Raw genomic sequence first — 12,176 nt, forward strand, 5'->3', positions numbered from 1 at the left:
ACTCAATTATTTTCATCTTAACTGCAGTGGAGTGGAAGGTGCAAGCACAAGATGACATCTTTGAGCATACTCTTCTCATGCGCTCACCAGTCAACTTAAGAGGCAAGAAATCTGCCTTGAGCTTGTTTCCACTCCGCTGCACACAACTTCCGAGACGAAGTTTAACACTATCCACTAAAATCTAAAACTCATGTGCAGCTCAATTAACTGATGTTACCTGCATGCAAAAAATGTTTAAGCAAATGAGTTTAATTATACCATCTCAGTACACAGTGCCTGGCTCGCCTCCAGCTTTTTTTCAATCTCAACGACATCCTGTTCAGTTTTTAGAGGCAGCATGGCAATGATGCTGTCTGCACAACCCTGGTGCACTTCTTTCACAGAAAGCATTTTCTTTATAGCCCTGACTTCCTTCTTGAGAACACACAACTCTCGCAGGACGAGCAGAGAGATATCTGGAAAAGCAACAATAAAGCCATAAAAATGGGCGCACAAACACCTCCAGAATGCGACTGTCCTCGCTCACAAGGTTCTGTATTTCAAATCAGTGAACATTTGGGTTTTTTTTAACACATGCATGCCTTCCGCTCCATTTTTTTACCTGCTTGTTCTGAAAATATTAATAATACTGTAACTGCAAACAGCAGACTATTCAATACGCAGCCAGGCATTATTAATTGATGCTGCACATTTGTTGATGAACTATGCATCTGCATGCTGTTTTCGGCCTCCATCTTATGCAGGAAGGGTACAAAGCTAGGTCACATGGAGTTGCCAAGCATGTCTTGAAACCTATTGGTGTTCAATGAAGCTAAGAAACCTGAGAGCCCGTGGGTTAGTCTACGAAATGCCCCTGCCGAGTCACCCTTGGCTTGCAAACAGAAAAAAAGCACAGTAATGAAAGACCACAAAATGAAATTTGGTAGTAAATTGGTTACATTGTTACACATACCTTGTGCAGAGCAAGGCACCGAAACGTCTTGGCCACTACCAGGAGGTGGCTCCACAGGTGACTGCACTGGCACTAATATTTAAAACGCACAAAAATCTGTATTTCATCATAAACTTTCTCATGCAAAGCAAACTGAGGAATCTGCTCTGATGTGAATGTTTGCCATCAGTAGGCAGCATGTGGTAACCCTTACTCTGTGTACTTTTGCAATTCTGATGCTCTACAGGTCATTAAACTTTCATTTGTAAACCTGCTCCAAGCAGAGAGCATTATGTTTTAGGTGTGTTTTTTGCAGAGTGTGATACTTCCTTGTCACAAATCCTTGAAGAGAGCTGCACTGCACTTTCTTGACAAAGCTGAAGTTTTGGTTAATCTTGCATATTAAGCCTCCTTAAAATGTAACCTATAATAGCAAACTACCCTCCTGTTTGGGCTTAGCTCTTTCATGTTGCGTACTGCCAAGCACTTTAAATATTTTTATTACCTGATGGCACTATATCCAAGCAATTAAATTTAAGACAGAAAGCTTTAACCATTTGTTAGGAGCATGCAAGCAACTACCATTCTAACCTGAATGGCCTTGATGACTTGGAGGAGACTGAGTGGCAACTTCTGAACCGCGTTCCTCGATAGGCTCTGATGCCACGAAATGGGCGTGACATGAATTAAACTGCCCCTGGAGAGCCTAGCAGAGCCAGCAGCGTGAACGGGGGGGCGAAAACAACGAGAAGCACGGCTTTCGTAGTCCGCGAGCGAATGAATCCGTCTACAGCATGCCAAACGGCATTAACTGCGAAGAAAGACTGCTGTCGCTCACTCTTCACAACAAATCCTCCGAAAAAGATGCAGCTGACAACTCAGGAACGGCCATTCACATAGTAAAGAAAGGGATCCCGCTCATTATCAATGTTTTCCTGGCCGATCCTATGCCTGCAGTGAAACCTTTCGGCAAGCCGCATTGCTTTTTCCGGACAGAATGACGAAAAACCTTTGCCCACTGCCTCTTCGGTTGAAGCAACCGTAAGCGTAACGGAAGCTCGGCGTCGCTGCAACGCGTAGACGTCGTCCTCCATTGTCGTCAAAGCTGGCGAAACGTTTCCCTCCAAACAGCGCGCGCTGGATGGATGGATGGATAGGAGCGCCCCCCTTGAAACGGGGTGATGGCAATTGCCATCATGCTAACATGTGACCACAGTGCCTCGGCCAATGTGAGGCTCGATCCGGCCGCGCGCAAGGAGACAGGAACCGGAAAGTTGAAAGCTTCTCGCCACTTTTGCTCTCTCTCGTCAAAGGTGTGTGCGTGCGGGCGCGAAAACTATCACTCCTGTAGTTCCGTGTTCGGCGAAAGTAGTGCGTTGTATGTGCGTATGTTCACGCTCATTGGTGCGAAATGCAGCGACTGTAACTTATGTCAGTGTTACTGTTTTCCCAAGTCGGCAGCGTCCGCATAAGTTTTCTTCTTTTGAACTCCGCGTTCGAACTTCTGGCGCGCTCTTTGTTGGAGCAGTAATAACAACAATACGGCCGGGCGTTGTCAGAGAGTGCTCGAACGCTGCAAAGCGACTTATCAAGAGAAGACTGGCGGCTGAATTGGTAAGTCAGTGTACTACAGTCATTGATCCTCGACTACGAGAAAAAAAAAAAAAAGAAATGGCCCATCCACTACGGATCTTGCATCTGACTTGGCCAACATGTGATCCCTTTGAAAATCCTGTGTACTAGTGTTGAAAAGTAGCGTTGTATATCTAACTGCAATTTCGCTGTTCGTTTGATAACCGCCGCGGTAGCTCAGTTGTTACGAAGCTCGGCTGCAGGCGCGAAAGACGCGGTTCGATCCCGGACGTGGCTGCTCAATTTTGATGGAGGCGAAATTCAAGAGGCCCGTGTACTGTGCGGTGTCAGTGCACGTTAAAGAACCCCAGGTGGTCGAAATTTCCGGAGCTCTTCACTACGGCGTCCCCCATAGCCTTAGTCACTTTGGAACGTTAAACCCCAATAAATCAACAAATCAAATGGTAAGTTTGATATATCGGGACTGTGCTCCAGGGTCGTCACTAGGGTGAACGGCATCCGGTGCGGTAGTTTGTGCACCCCCCCCCCCCCCCCCCCTAATTTCGAAAATGAAAATTGTTTTTTTAGGAATTGAAATGGCATACTAACTGTCTTACATATATCGCGGTGGACATCCGAACCGCGTTGTAAGGGAAGGGATAAAGGAAGGAGTTAAATAAGAAAGGAAAAAAGAGGTTCCCTATGTAGTGGAGGGCTCCCGAATAATTTCGACCACCTGAAGATCTTTAACCTGCACTGACATGGCACAGTACACGGGCGCCTTTTGCATTTTGCCTCCATCGAAACGTGGCCGCTTCGCCTGTTTTGCTTTGGAAGTCACTTTGAGCCATTACGTATGAAAGGTATTGGACCGAAGCATCGCATGAAAGACCGATTTACAAAATATAGGCTCATGCAGCCAAATAGCCTACAGGAAGGGGCACCCAATACATGTACCCCTATTGACATCCCCTTTGCCTGCACCTATATGACCATGACAAGACCCTTCGGCGACAACACATTCCGGGTGCTTAGCTGGAAGTGCGTCGCCTCAGCTTGTGTACATGTGTAGGTGGGTGAACAATGTCGGAAAATTGAGCAATTACATAGGCCATATCAGTCACCTGAAGGAGCACTCGAGAGTGGCCCATGTAGTGGGAATATAGCTTTTTAGGCCCAGTGAGATAGGCACCACAGGAGGACAAGGTAGCCTGGAAGGATGTGGACTTTCCAATGACGGCAGTCATAAACCAGCTGCTCATTTGTTTGTGACGAGGAGAGACAAGCGCTGGCAAATTGGTATGTGAGCTAGCTCCGCTTGCATGCAGTGGCATGTGCATACTGTGTTGTTGATGCGCGAGCAGGCAGTACGGATGTGTCCAGGACCTAGGACAATGTAGTGTGGATGGGGAACTAAAGATAAAATGGCAAAAAGACAGCGGTGTCGCAGTGGCAAACGTAACATAAGGTGGAGCAATTTCCCAATCGCTTTTGTCGGGTCAGGCCTTTGCAAATGTAAGGACCCCAGGGGGTCTGCGCCTGGTCCCATGCTGTGTGGCTCATTATGTATCACTGGAGTTCTACTGCCTTGAAGACCCGAACTGTCGTCGTTAGGCCTGGAAAATTTAGAACTTCCCTGGATCCTACAGAATCCTCACAACCGTGCTAGAGGCAAACCTCTTTTGGCACTTTACTTTTGTGAAAGCCATATAAAGGAGAGTATGCCGGTCAATGTACGGTCGAGGCGTTCAGTCAGTCGATTCGAGGAATGATAGGGTGTGTGGTCAGCTTGTATTAGTTGGAACAAGAGCGGAGGACTATTTTCGGCACAAAACTAGCGCCCTTATTCAGTAAATAATTGTCACATGAAGTACCATGCTGAAGGAAGTTCTCTTGCAGAGGAAAACTTTTAGCATTTCTATTAATACATTGAAAAGACTTTTGCGCGAAAATTTCATTTTGTAGTTGTAGTTGGGTTCACAGTTACTGTGATTTCTATAATATTTACTTTCTTTTTGAGTGTCTTTTCTGTAATGACTGCTTTTGAGTGGAATGGACTATATTTAATTTATGTTCGTCATACTTACTTTTTGTACATTATTGATTATAAATGTCTCCCCTGATGGATTCTGCATTTTTATGATGGATTCTGCACAGAGTTTTGTTGAAACAGATTTTATTTTGCTCAAATATTGGCACAAGTGTTGTGCACAAGTTCAAACATCATGTTGAATCGTATTCAATCTAAGTGGTTTGTATGTGTTTCTTCCTTAGTTTATGATTTGGTTATTCGTAGTGCATCGCTATCAACTTTGTTGTTATGGGGTCAGGGGACGCAGCCAGGTACCGGTTTGGTACCTTTTGTTCCCGGCCCTTAGTTTTCTGTACTGAGAACTAAAATGTTAATAAACTCAACTCTATAGTTAGCACATGTTATGGCGATTAGGTTGGTATAGTGTACCTGGCTGTAGAATCAGTGATAGCGACCATCGACTTATCACCTAAGCAGGACATCGGAAAGGTTCCAGCAGGTTGAAATCAATGCGATATAAAGGTTCAAGTGAATGTCAGTAGGCTGAAGAGCGCAAGCTGGTGATGCAAATCGCAGGAGGCAACATAACCTCATGTGTTGCGGCACAAACTGGTTCTTAAAAAATAGCTGCACACCTGTTTGTGCGTACTCTACACACCAAGATGGCCAGCGATTGGCAGGTATTTCCTCAAGATGCCCAAGCGAAGTCACTAGGGCAAAAGAAGCAGCAACTCAGACCCATTAGAGTGGATATTGCGGCAATAGTGCTGTCTAGCAAATCGTAAGGAGGAATTGTTTTCCGAGTCGAGGTCTGCAATTAGCAATTGTAATGAGAGATCACGGCGCTGTTCGTGGGTGATATTGAGAAGTTCTGGTATGAGGAAGAGAAACTTAATATGGGCCCCCTCATTGCAATCGGGCGGTACAGGGTAAAGGTCAAGCAGCCTAAGTCGTGGTGGTGTATGTGACGGTGAGCGAATACTCTTGCAAACATAAGGCCCGGTGCCAAGTCAGCCCGTATCGCTTTTTTTTTCTCTCTTTAACGAAGAAAGCCAGAAGAGCACAAATGCTGGTCAGGACTGGGAAATGCCAACTGAACAGAGAACCGTGAAAATTGGCAGCAGCCTGAGCAAGCACCGAGCACTCACATTCATTGATGTACATTAAATAATTCCGCTGAGCAGGTAGCATAGTAGTGACGAGTTCATGGTTCTGCCATTGTTTGGCTAGGACAGCGCCAGCACTGTGTCCGCAGGCGTGGATGTGAACTTGAGTTGTGGTTGATGCATTGAAATTGAAAAAAATTGATGGCAAGTTGATGGATTGATTTTTTTTCATCGTACACCTCAAATTTTCCAAATAGGCACAGTGCATTACCAGTAATAACTCCTACTATGATGGCATAGCATTTGAAGTGCTGTTGCTATGCATAAAATTTCAACCTAAATCCCAATGCATCGAAACCATATTTAAGTGGTCTTTATTTGCAAAGATTCTTGTTATTGCTAATGAGTTGCAAGAAAATTTTTTTGAGTGGAAGCTTCAAAGCTTCAGTTTTCTGCATGCATAAAAAAAGCCCATGCATGCAAATATCAGAGTTGCCTGTTCTGTTGTTTCATGAGACTTTCTGCCTTGCAAGTGCAGTAATTGCTTCTGTGCTATTTGTGTGACTTTTCCTATATAAACGCGTTTTTTGGTCACCTGCATTAGGTTCTCAGTATTTTTTACAGGGCACTAGGTTCTCAAGTGAATGCGATTTTACTGTGGGCCTTTTTTCATCTTCCCACTGTGCATAGCAAATCTATCCTGCGTGCAAGACTTATTGGGTATATGCTAACTGGTTGTGAACCTAGCCTAGAAGCTCATACATCCAAAACAAGGTGACGCACAAGAACATACCAGCGTCTCCAGGTATGGTGGCGATATACAGGCACTTTACCTGACTTTATTAAGTGACAGAAAACGAGTTCACTAGTGCTAACTGCGAGATGCTTTTCTGACTTTCGAGTGTTCGGATACCTCTAACTTCTCTTCAGCACATGCCATCTTTGTGGGCTCTGTGCCGTACTAGCTTGCCCAGATACAATGTAGACTAGGTCCAGCTTCCAGGGTTTGGAAATGAAGCTAGCTTTATTAGTAGCAGTAGTAATAGTAGCACAGCAATATTAAGTTGTTCTAGTGACAAGTCATTTGTGCATTCTCATGAAATGGATTGAGCAGTTAACTGTACACATCTTTAATTTTGTTTTTTGTCGCACTATGGCACATTGCCCTGTTCATTTTTGCAAGCATGGGAGTGTGTAAACAATCGCTAGGAGGCAGTGGCCCCGATTTCCTGGAGCCATGTTTTTTGACATCTAATATAAAGTCAGCATTTTAGTTTTGTTGTAAGTTTAGATGTTGCAAATATAGCAGCATGAAATCTACTTCTCTGTTAAAAGCATACTTGAGTGCAGAGCGATAATAAAGGAGTAATTGCTCATTGGCGTCCACCCAAGCGCAGCCATACGGCTACGAAGGAAAGCTACACAGCTTTCTCAGAAACTTCGTAGTTAAAGAAAAATTCGTCCTGGTCCATGGTTCGAACTTGGGACCACAACTTCACCAAAGCAGTCGTTCTACCAACTGAGCTAACCGGGACGGTAAGCTTATGGTAGGGCGAGAGCGAATTGATCAATAACTCGACGTGGGAACAGTGTTGGTCAAATGTTTAGGAGAATCCCCTAAACATTTCAAGCGATAAGTTCTGACTTTTCCCCAAAATTGCTGCCTTTCTGACATGCTAGATTCATGTTTTTTGCTATCTATGCCTAATATTCACATTTCCACTCCAGTGAGAAATGCAAGAAAGACTTAAAGCAGATGTTTTGAATCTTCCACATGCCTGATTTCAGATTTTCAGACATGGCTTCTGACAGTTGCCTCTTTAAATCTCAAGAGTTTTGGCTTTGCACTCTTTTGTATCTTGTTTTTAGTGACTAGCTGGATTATTGTTTTGAATGCATATAAGAGTTTTCCGACTGGATGTAGCCCCTTGAATCCAGTCAGCTTAGTGCAAGTACCTGAATTGTTCTGCAAGCACTGGAATAACCCAGTTCTACTGCTTTCCACATTCACCTTTGGTATCCCTATTCTCATGAAACACTCCAGTAATTACCCTTCTTGGTCTTGCTTCCAGATTTGCACCGTGTGGCCTGAGCTTGTCGCAGTTCCAGTTGTGTAGATGTGGGAAGTCTTAAAGAGATATGTACGGATTGTGGTAAGAGTATGTCTGGGGTATATTTCTTTTCTTTTTTTTTTCAGGTTGTAAGCGAATCTCCTGAGATTTCCGACAAAGTGCGAAACACCACTCCATAAATCAAATTACTTCCAGCCAGAACATTGTCACTTTCTTCCTTTTACACTGCAGGCGAAACTGTTTCACTGTGCCTTGGAATTTGCTGTTGTGCGTCGGAACATTCACAGATTTGAGCAGAAGTGCTACATGATGCTTACCAACATGCAAGTATTTTTATGGATTTGCCTTGGATATCCTTATCTTGTTTTCACAGCTCCTCTTCTCCTCCATGTTGTTTTATACTTTTCCTTACCAGCCGTAGTGTTCCTGAGGTGCAGTGTATGCCAAGATGGTGGTGCATTTGAACAGAAAAAGTTTTGTAATAATTGTATCAGTGTTTTTTACAGGTATTGTAGCTGCACAATGCACCTGGACTCTACAATAGCCCTGCTCGAAGCGTGAAAATTTGTCACCAGATTGAATTTTTTTTTTTTTTTGCATGGCACTTTACTCTGAGCTAGATGTGATCTTCCTATTGGCCTGTATTGTGCTTGGAATGGCTCACAGGGAATGTGTTCCACAGGCGAGTTGCATCAAGGTGTATATGAACTAGTAGTGAAGCTTGCGTAATATTTCATAGAACATCTGAAATGCACCTCGAGCCTTACCAGTTTCTCTTGGTAGAAGCAGTTAACCTGACCAATTGAGAGGCTATAAAAAACTGAATTTATGAGTGCAAACATTTTGGGCAAGGATTAGAAAATATTTTCCCAAATTCACTGTTCAATGTCGTGTTTTCCGTCTTGTAGATTAATTTTTTCCTTTTGCACATTCTATCTCTCTGCCCTCTCAGTTGCGGCAAACTGCCAATATGTTGTTTAGCCAATATGCCAATATTGCCAATATGTTGTTTAGGCTAGATCTGGCGGTCGCTGTTTGCAAATGATCCTGTCCTAAGAATAGGAGCAGCAGCAGTGATAGCAGTAATAGTAATAATCTCTGTTCAGCTGGATGTGCTTGTGGTATCCAATTACCAGTTAAGTAGAGCTGCATGTGACATTCTGTTCTTATTGCACACTTGATGCATTACTCTGCTTATTTTTGCAGGCATTCAAGCTAACATGAGGAAAACAAAGAGAAAAGCTTTGCAGCAAAATATGCCTCAAGGCAACTACTCTGCCTGACAGTTGTTGTCTAAAACGGCATGTTTTGGCAATTTTAACTTGTAATGAATGTGGGTACAGTGGGCCACTTCAAGTTTTTTGCTAATGGTACTTCTGTTGCTGTTTTATGTGACTGAGTGGCAACTAGGCTTTGGGCTAGTGTTCCTGTAAGACATGCACATAAATGCACATAGACAAGAGTGAGTTGAAGCTTTGTGATTGTGGTTCATAAAATATGCTATGTTATTGCACTTTCATACCATTTGGAATCTTTCCGCAGAGCAATGTATAAGATCAAAATGTCCTGAAACGAGCCTGAGTTTATGCCGCGCTGCCTGAAGAAATGATTTGTCTTGTTGCTGTTAAATTTGTATAAATATGGCTGTCTGGCCACTTTATTATGATTGTTCTTTTTGAATCAGATTTGCACTCTGAACATCAATGAGAGACGGTGTATGAGTGTTCGCCGTGGTGGCTTAGTGATTATGGTGCTCGGCTGCTGACCTGAAAGACGAGGGTTCGATCCCGGTCGTGCTGGTTGGATTTCGATGGAGGCGAAATTTAAGAGGCCCGTGTACTGTGTGATGTCATTGCATGTTAAAGAACCCCAGGTGGTCTGAATTTCCAGAGCCCTTCGCTACGGCGTCCCTCATAGCCTGAGTCGCTTTGGGACGAACTCCCATAAACCAAACCAGTGTATGAGTGTCAGGTGTGTAAACAGTTCAACGGTGGTGAGGACCCAAGCTCTTAGACTGCCTGTTTCTAATAATGTAAAAAAATCTGTAGGATAATTCTGGAAAATTTTAGAATAAACTTGGAAAATTACTCATAGTGGAGTCGCATCCCAATTTAAAAGCAATTTTACCATAGCAGTTGCAGAGTCTTGCCAGCTTAAAGGTGCAGTGAAGAGGAATCTGAACTCGTCTTTTTGCCGTGGGAACTCAATCCACACGTTCCGAGCATTCTTAGAAACATTGATTTATTGCCCTGTATGGCCGATTTCACTAATTAAATCGATTAATGTCTGGCTCCCGCCTTTATTTTTTGAATTCTCCCCATACGATGGGCGGAGTCGACCAATGCGTGGAGTCCCTTTCTGCCAGCTCCGTAGAGGCTTTGCTTTCGCTTTATTTTGTTTTTTAGGTTTCCGTGAATAAATAGCTTCATTCGCAGATAATATCGCCGCAAAATAAGTGCAAAGAAATAAAAATACGCACAGACTTTTTGCTTCTATGGATTACTACGTATTACTCCGCTGATGGCAGAGCGGCAAGCCACCACGGGACTGGGTGAAATGCACTCCACGCATTGGTCGACTCTGCCCACCAAACGGGGAGAATTCAAAAAATAAAGGCGAGAGCCGGACGTTAGTTCGGTTTAATTAACCTATATATGTGTTGGCATATATGTGTTGGCAATATAAGTGTTGGCAGTCGAGCATCATAACCACTGAGCCAGAGTGGCAGCTTTGAATAGAGATGGAACAGTTTGGCTGATGATAATTTTTCTTTTTCCTTTTTTTTCAGGTCGTAAGCCCATCTTCTGGTATCTTCAATGAAGTGCTAATCCCTATTCCATCAAATTGACTACTTTTGTACAAATTATTTTGCTTTTATTTTCACTGTAGTGCAACTTGTTAAATTGTGACTTAGCACTTGCTGTGATGAGCATTGTCACATTCCCAATTTGCTGTAATAATCTGTGGCTGACCAGTTTTGTACTTCAGGTTTGATGTCATGCTTTGGCATCTCTCCACTATTTATAAATTTTGCCCCACATATTTAACTTTACTTTCACCAGAGCAGATGCTCTCCTCCCATCTCACACCTTCCCTACAGGAAGGATTGCAGCTTTGTGTCAAAGTATTCCTGAGATGCACGATGTACTTTTTGCACATTTTCACGAAGATAGTTGCACATGCTCAGAGCACCTTTTGTGATGACCAAACTGACATTGTTAATGGATGCAATAGTTGGTAGAAAGATTGTAGAACTCTGACAATCAAGTGAATAGCGTCGGTGGATTGTCAGGTGTCTCAGCGCTGCAGCACGCTTGTCATGTGCATGTCATGCTATTACGGTGATTGTTTGAGAGAGTCTGCACTTTTGTGGTCTTATTTCTTTGATGAGGTTTGAGCAGTGACAACTTGCATATATCCAATTTTTGGATTTAAAACAATAAAATGAAGAAAAAAGCAGAGCAAAAGGCACACCTTGAGTTGTCCATTCTATGTATTTGTTCTATGTATTTCTATGTTCTATGTATTTGTTCTATGTAGTTGTTCTATGTATTTCCAGTACTGTGGTGTTGCATTCTAAATAGTTTGCACGACAAATGTAGTTAACCAGCTGTCTCCAGAATCTGACTTATGAACACAGGGGTGTGATTGCGTCGGGAAGCCCCGTAATATATGCCGCTGTTTAGACATCGTTCTATGCCGTGATTTGCCATTGAAACTCGTGGAATAAAATTTTCTTGCACAGACGTGAAGTGAGATATATTGTGCCTTGAACTGTAAGCAGTGGAATCCATTTATTGTTTTTTCATTTTCAATGTCCCTTTATGCTGCCACTGCATTTTATTAAGTTATGTTGAGCTTATAAATTATTTAGAGGCAGCCTTCTGCTCTTGGTGTTGCGTGTAAACAAGCATGATTATTTGAACTGCTTTAAACTTTCTGGTAAATTTTAATTTGTCTGATGTTGTCTATTATTTTTATCTTCATTTCTCTGCCTTGTTTTTGCTGTTGCAAACAGATTATATGGGCCCCAAAGATTTTTTTTTAAGTGATGTAAGCGGCATGCGGTCTAATATTTTCACCGTAAAGTTGATCTCCAACAAATGTAATGGCTGAGAAATCAGAATGGCCCTCTTCCTGCACTGAATGTCATCTGGGGGATGTTTTTCTTATTTTTTACCTTCTTTTTTGTGAGCTCAAGTTGGTGAAAAGACAAAGATGGGACTGACGGGGCTAAAGTCATACAGAGGCTCAGAATATTTGTAGCTCATTACATATGCAGCTGTAGTGGCATGCTGTTAATGACCTTCTATATGCTGGATGTCATCTACGTGCCAGCTAGGAAGGAAGGAATGTTTGGTGTCAGGTCTAAGCTTTATTTAACTTTGACGTGCTGTCTTTGGCACCCAATGTGTCAACAACATAAGAGGGACTGATTAGAGGCACCTTCATAATTTATTTAT

General features: G+C 42.9%; 1 long non-coding RNA gene across 2 annotated transcripts; it reads left to right on the forward strand.

Annotated features, from left to right (window-relative positions):
* Positions 1–2,249: 2,249 nt before the first annotated feature.
* Positions 2,250–11,184, forward strand: LOC149336687 (uncharacterized). Of its 2 annotated transcripts, XR_016284315.1 has the most exons (4): positions 2,250–2,545; positions 6,332–6,446; positions 7,714–8,036; positions 10,502–11,184. It is a non-coding gene; the product is annotated as an uncharacterized LOC149336687 (long non-coding RNA). The 2 variants fall into 2 exon arrangements; XR_016284314.1 differs by lacking the exon at positions 10,502–11,184 and having other exon boundaries at positions 7,714–9,555.
* Positions 11,185–12,176: the final 992 nt, after the last annotated feature.

The sequence above is a fragment of the Amblyomma mixtum genome, chromosome 7 (assembly GCF_055824585.1).
Source record: "Amblyomma mixtum isolate Tamu chromosome 7, ASM5582458v1, whole genome shotgun sequence".
In the NCBI taxonomy this organism is placed as follows: domain Eukaryota; kingdom Metazoa; phylum Arthropoda; class Arachnida; order Ixodida; family Ixodidae; genus Amblyomma; species Amblyomma mixtum.